Source organism: Rutidosis leptorrhynchoides, chromosome 11 (genome assembly GCF_046630445.1).
Source record: "Rutidosis leptorrhynchoides isolate AG116_Rl617_1_P2 chromosome 11, CSIRO_AGI_Rlap_v1, whole genome shotgun sequence".
NCBI classification, from domain to species: domain Eukaryota; kingdom Viridiplantae; phylum Streptophyta; class Magnoliopsida; order Asterales; family Asteraceae; genus Rutidosis; species Rutidosis leptorrhynchoides.
In genome coordinates this window covers 136,520,597-136,527,825 of record NC_092343.1, presented here as the reverse complement: position 1 = coordinate 136,527,825, position 7,229 = coordinate 136,520,597, and the positions used below count along the sequence as shown (strand labels likewise).

The window sequence follows — 7,229 nt, the reverse complement described above, 5'->3', positions numbered from 1 at the left end:
TCACTAACTACCTGCAATAGTACAATAAGCCTTTTTTTTTTTTTTTTTTTAACGGCAAATGATCACGATCGTTTTTATTAAAAAGAAAAAGAAAATCTCTAGCAAGAAACTAGAGGAACAAAAAAGTAAATTACATATGGCCAATTATTCCAATTCCTTCAATAGTACAATAGCTTTTTGCTTGTTGATTAAAAATAGATACTCAAAAGTTCTTCGTGAGTCTATCAAAGAAAACCTCAACTTTTATGTTAAGTGTGAGTTGTATAACTGCATTGTAAAGGAAAGTTTATGTCATGAGAACTAGCCACCAACTTAGAAAAATAAAATGATATATTTAGGTGTTAAGAACGTTTAGATTGCTTAATAAAGAACGTTTGGATCACATCAGATAAATAGATGCCTAAAATATGGCTACGTTGTTTTATTCGAGCGCCTCATAGATACGAATGTATAGAGATTGTCACTAAGATCCCGATTCAGACAACTCGGTATCCACTAATTCATGGATATGCTTGACTTATTTAGACTCAACAAAAGCATAAATGGATCCTATGATCATAAGGCTAGCTAGCCGATGCTTTTGCGACATGAAGGACCTCCGCGAAAAGACCGAAAACCCTCTCGATATTATCAGCCAATGCATATTTAACCGGGATACCACTTAACTCGATCCAAATAAACCGAGAAAACTATATGCGTTCGAAGCAAGAGATGAAATTAGCACCAATTCAACCTCTTTCGGAATGGCTGCCATGGCGTTAGACTAAATTTCTTCATCTGGACAAACACACACAATTTTACATGCATGTATGATTAAGGCTTTACGTTTCAATAGAAACCGAGTTAAATTGAGCTCCGAAAAAGGGGTTTTATCAACCAAGGTAATGGTAAATTTGAGACTCTTATGTTAGGATTAATTAGTTTTAATAATCATAAGTTTTAGTTGGGATAAAATAAGTGTTAGTTATTATTATCATTATTATTATCAATAATACTAAGTCCCATGAACAATTACTATTCACAGGGTTAATTTTGTCGTTTTAGTTAACAGGGTAGTTTTATCCTTTTTACAACACAATCTACACCACCTCTATACTAATGCTGAAACACTACATTTTTACATTTCACTTTTTGGGTCATGCAACCAACACTATATGTCTATATACTAGCCACCGTCCACCACCACAACCTACCTCCTCCGGCCACTACCACCGTCGACCTCACCACCACCATCTCCGGGGTGACCACCACCGTCAATGTCTGTCGATCACCACCGTGTATCTCATCACCACCCACCTCCGGCGAAACCACCGCCGCCACCACCGTCATAACTGTCAATCTACGTCCACCACCTTCACAACTTTCAATCTACATCTACCGCCGCTATTTGATGGACAACTCCATCAAGTACGACCGTGAACCTCAGTTTGCCGAGCACCAAAACCGTCAATTTGTCCATCACCACCAACGACCTTCATACATCCACCATCACCAACAACCTCCACCACCACCACCATATACCTTCCTCCATCCACCACCATCATTATTCATTAACCTCAGTCAACCACCACAACTAACCTCATCGTTATAATTGTTGGATGGCTTGAGGCATCGGAATGATGAGCAGAGTTATAGTAAAGAGAAAAAGAAATTAGATTGTTGTTTTGAAGAAAACTAGTTTAAGACCCGTGAATTTGCGGGATCGTGTAAGAAAATTTGTTGCAAGTTCACATTTTCAAAATATATTTTCAACATTCATAAAGCAAATCTGATACCACATGAGACACAAAACAAAATGTATATTTGAGTTTGAGCATAGAATTATGGTTTTAACATTAAAAATTACAAAATGATATAGAGCATCAGGTAGTATTTGACTACAAGTTGTTTCAAAATAACGCCCAACTCTACTTCCGTTCTTTTAACAACTGTATCTAATAATCTAAAACTAGTGTTCGAACCCTCGCTTCGCGCCGGGGTTCGGTTTTCAATGTATTATATTGCGTTTAGTTTGTAAAATTATTTTGTGGCTAACGATGATATCGTTGAAGCGCAACTCGAGTCGAACTAAAAGGTATAATCCGTGAAAGATTTAAATGTTATTTTAAATTAACAATATATGTACATCTCCGCGTTTCACTATGGAATTGTCGACTTTTAAAAATTTAACGCAAAATCGACGTGTATGAAAAGTACCTCAAATATTTAGCGTTTTTTAAAAAGCGTCTGATTTGCGTATAGTTAGTGACAGTGTGCTCCTAAAATTGTTTCGAGTTTAACGATGGTTTCAGAAAAATTTAACTCGGTGCGAGCGAGAAGATATGGCCCGTTGAATATTTGGGTGTAGTTTTTTTAAATTTTTTTATGAAAATGAGTATTTGACACTTTACTCCCTGTTTGGGGGTCGATTTTAATATCTGAACAAACTATGAGGGTTTTTTTTAAAAAAAAAAAAATGGTGGAAAAGGGGGGGAAAAGTGAAAGAACGAAAGCACCACTGGCGACTATTATTTATTTTTGTCTATTAGGTAGTATATAAAGTATGTAATCGATTTATAACGAATGAGGAGTTTAATGGTTAAAGTAAAAAATGTTAAAAGTTTGTGATAAGTTTGTAAAAACCATAAAGTTAGATATTATATATTTGTTTGGGGCTAAAATGTAAGTAAGTAAAAGAGTGGGGTGGTTTGTGAAAGTTGTGGGTTACTATTCAGTTGGCCTTTGCCTTTTAGATATAAGGTATAATTACTATAACCCATTTGAGTGCTATTGATAAATAATAGAACCCAAATGAACCCATTGATAAGTTCATGAACCAATAGTTACATTGAGAGCTACCACCACAACACAAATAACCCATTAGAGCGTTTGACCTGATTTCAGTGTGTTTGTCGATTTAAATAACTTGCTGGATATCTGCACGAAACAGGTAACTAAATTCCAAAAGAGACATTAGTAAAGTTATAAGTACATTAATTAAAAAAAGTAAGGAAAACTTTCGTATATTTACAATGAATTTAAGACTTCATTGCAAAATTCGAAGTATCATAAGTTTGTAACCATGTTATAAGCATTAGTAATGTATAGGAGTCTAAAAAGAGAAAAGGGTGGTTGTGGGTCAACTAATCTCTTTTTATTAATGGCCCGTAGTTAAACTTGCCAGATGTTCAAGTAGTTTATTTGCCGCTTTAGAGAAATGTGAAATTGAAAAAAGAACAAAGTGAGTGAGGCAGAGGAGGAGGTGAGGGCGCTTCTAGATTAAGCTAAAATACACTGCTAACCACTAAAAGCTATGGTTAGCAGTTGGGTTAATTCGTCCAAGCATGTCATTCACGAGTTGTACTTTAATGTCATTTTAGTCTAACTTTTTATTCCAGATTCAGCTAAAAATACACTACAAACTCCATGTACAATGTTCCTTTTTCTAGTTAGTTGGATTGTTTTCCTAAGAATTTGATCAATAATGATATTAGACAAAAAAGATTACTAAAAGAGATAAGTTTAACAGACTTTGTATACCTGGACGAATTTGCTCAAAAGCTTCAGAATAGCATCCAAGAACTTCATTTTAAAGATATACCATTCTTCAATATATTATATACCAAAAACCAAGTTGCCCTTTCTCATAAATTTGACATCTAACATGTCAAATTAGTAACCTCGTGAAGTTGGTTACACCTGGATATTTGGATATTCTGTCAGAATGTCAAAATGGGCTACATTGGTGAAAGTGACCTTAAAAGATTTGAAATACCTACAACCTATTTAACCACTTTTTTTCATAGCTAAAGCATATAACTTATTCAGTATTTAGTTAGATCACGAGTACACAGATGCTTTGGACCAAGCAAAAACATCATAAACAGAAAATGGTAAAGCAAAATCTTGGACACCATAGATGTCAAATCATGAATCTAAGAAAGAAACACTACACTAAATGTACAAATCGCAAGTCAATTAAACCCACAATTAATACGTCAAATGTAAATCATAAAAAGCATGCATTCATGTTTTGATATAACGATTATTCATCCTTTGAATCGTGAGGTAATAAAGGATTAAAGAAGAGTTTTGATAAAAGTAAATAATGGAAGAGATCGTAAATTTAACTTCCACACAGAACAAAAATAACATACCATATGTTGATTTTGAGCTTCTAATTCCAACGACATGTCTATTGGCTTCAAGCGCGGATTAGATATTAAGAAAGAAATAGTAAAAAATCCATAGTATAAATATTACCTCAATAATAACCTATCAGCTTCGTATTGAAAAATCAGATAAGCGGTGATGAACAGGTTGTGACACGCCGCTGTGAAATCCATATAAACAAAATCAATTACAAAACCCTAATAAACTAAATATTATTTACAAAAACCGAGTTAAAATAAACAAAATAATATATTCAATCGTGAAGAACACGTAAAAAGTAAATTACCAAATGTATAGAAATGGTCTCTCATGCACACTAATGATCCCATTCTTCTAAATCACTTATCGCCAAAACAGAGTTTGAGGCAACAGTGCTACGATTAGGCAAGTGTAAATCACGATATTTTCACCAAAAAACTCTAAAACAACAGTCAGAAGGGCTGCAATCGGGCAAGTGTAAAAATGCAATAAGGCGCACATATGGGGTACGATTATTGTGCATTAGGGTTGCAACGCACACGCCAAATCATTTAACTCGCTTAATAATTGTCATATATACATATAAATAAAAACTTTGCTACTCAAATGTAAAAAAAATACCTGGAAATACTAATTCATAAGACTCTTAATAATCAAGTTAAAAATATATCCAAACACCTCTTAAACTGATGCATACATAGCATAAACTCGAGTTATACTATCAATTCAAGAAATATTCTTTGAATTTTGCATGTTAAAATTTCTCAACTAAAGGATTAAATGTAGTAATGTGGATGGATTTCCTTTCAAATTTTAACTCAGTGTTTACCCAGAGCAATTGTGTTGGTATAATTTGATAAAGTTACCAACTTTTGACTCAAACTGAAAAACCAGAACAAATATATATATTAGAAACTGCACTACTCTGAAGGGGCTCTAGTTATCGAGTCAACAGCAAGCGTCGATTTATTGGCGACTTGACTGATTCTTAGAGCCTAAATGAAATTTCAGGCATGATTTAAAACCCATGGAAATTTGATTTTACCATTTTCATGGGGTCTCAATTTTATTTTTTATTTTATTTTATTTTTTAAAAAACTTTTTCCTACTTATTGGCCGGAGGTCCACTCGGAAGCAATCTCTCTATCAGTCGAATAAAGAGAGGGATGATTTTCTCTACTTTTGAGTGTTTTCACTCTAGGTGGAGAAATGACTTGACTTTATTCTCGGATAGGGGAAGGATTGTCTACATCTCACCTCCCCCATACACCACTTATGTGGTATTGGGTTTTGTTGTTGTTGTTGTGCACTACTCTGAAGCTGGTGGAAATGAAGGGATTCAAATAGGAAAGAAGAAATTTGTTTTGAAAGAGTCAAACTTGACTACTATATGAACCTGGTGATTTCTTTGATTGGCAATAAGAACATTTATGAATAAAAAATTCTTGTATATGAACTAATGACTTGTTTCACTAATATAATATTTATTCTTTTTAAACTTTAGACTTATATGAAGTTTCACATTAAAAGAGAAACACTTGACAAATAACAGACAGACAAATACTTGCTCTCTTAATGTCGAATCCACTGTTCTTAAGAATTTCTGCAGTATTGACAACTGTTGCAATAGTTGAGCAGCATAATAAAAGAACAGATCAATATAATATATGGGATGTTAGATACATACCGTAATTAACAAAACGGCTGTTGATGGCATTTCAAACTCTTGCATTTTTTGTTTCAATACCTATTTGTAGGTGTGGCAATAAAAGCTTTCGAATGTCTCCGATAATTTTTAAACGAAAAACATGATATTGTAGTTACATTATTCACAACACAATAAGTCATCGATAATAAAATTAAAAGACTCGGCATACATGCCGATAGGAAGTACAAAGCGTAAAACATAAATCATCTATAAATATATTTTGCGAGCCTCTTTTTCAAGAAGCGGAGCAGTGTGGCATTGTTACCTATATAAAAAATGACCAAAGGCCGGCGTGTCGTTAGCTTTGTTAAAAACGGATTTGCAGACAATGTTCAATATTCCAGCATCCAAATATCTGTACAAATAAAGCCATACCCACTACCAATAACAATGCCGATCAATAATAGTAAAGAACATAAAAACAATAATGGTATATAACTGAATCAAATTAAACAATTAGAAACAGTACCTGTAAAATGATTTTCCGTCAATTTCTGGTTAATCGGTATTCGCCGAGTCAAATGGCTAGAAGAGGCATGTCGTCGAATGATAATTTTCTAAATCGGGACTTGCAAGATACAGGCTGAAAAAATAAAGACCATTATTAATGCCTATCTTATTAGAATACACACTTAAATCTATGGTCCCTTTAGTAAGCTATAATGAGTTGAAAGTTACCCTGTCAAAATGGACGGGTTGGGTAACTTGGTAATCGCTTGAGCTGATACAGTCTCATTCGATGAAACAAAATATGTTAACGCTTATATCATTTGATGTAAACTCTTAAAATAAGCCATATTCCGTTGGAAATACCTCAAATATCTGTTCAAGAATTGGACTTTTTTATCTGGACGTAAAGATACCAGACCCGTGCTTGCCTACTGAAACTTGATCAATGATGTATGGACTTTACCCATTAAAAAAGAAATTGTCGAGGATCAAGGCAAACAAGTTCTTCACCATGATTGTTCAAATCTGGAAAGCTTATATGTAAATAGCAAAGAATTTATAAATAAAAAATCTAAAGATAATCTTGTTAAATAAAAGTGGCAATTACGAATATTTGCTAATGTTGGCTGAGAGGGCTTTAATTCAAGAATGTGATGGACGACAAATAAAACACATTCCATATCGCCTGGCCACATGTGTTTCTTCTCAGAATGCAAGGATTCCATTCTCCACGGTTGACCATATGCAGTAGGTGCACCAATATTTACTTACTGCTACCAAATTTTCTGATGAGTAAGTTATATAATTTGTAACAAAAACAAAAAATTGCCTTCTATATTGTGAAACCTTTAAACGTATAAACATCAGTATGTTCAATTAAAAGTGCATATGGCGTACAAACCTAATGTTGCATGTAGTATCTACTAATCACTACCAATAT

At 33.8% G+C, this 7,229-nt stretch overlaps 2 long non-coding RNA genes across 4 annotated transcripts; both read right to left on the bottom strand.

Moving 5' to 3' along the window:
* Positions 1–2,814: 2,814 nt before the first annotated feature.
* LOC139876306 (uncharacterized) lies at positions 2,815–4,642 on the bottom strand. 2 transcript variants are annotated; one of them, XR_011768013.1, is made up of 4 exons: positions 4,439–4,642; positions 4,243–4,312; positions 3,520–3,695; positions 2,815–2,916 (listed from the first exon to the last, which is right to left on the bottom strand). It is a non-coding gene; the product is annotated as an uncharacterized lncRNA (long non-coding RNA). The 2 variants fall into 2 exon arrangements; XR_011768012.1 differs by having other exon boundaries at positions 3,520–3,678; positions 4,439–4,641.
* An 890-nt stretch (positions 4,643–5,532) lies between these two features.
* LOC139877931 (uncharacterized) lies at positions 5,533–6,777 on the bottom strand. Of its 2 annotated transcripts, none has more exons than XR_011768837.1 (5): positions 6,518–6,777; positions 6,309–6,422; positions 6,105–6,217; positions 5,819–5,878; positions 5,533–5,749 (listed from the first exon to the last, which is right to left on the bottom strand). It is a non-coding gene; the product is annotated as an uncharacterized lncRNA (long non-coding RNA). The 2 variants fall into 2 exon arrangements; XR_011768836.1 differs by having other exon boundaries at positions 6,105–6,194.
* Positions 6,778–7,229: the final 452 nt, after the last annotated feature.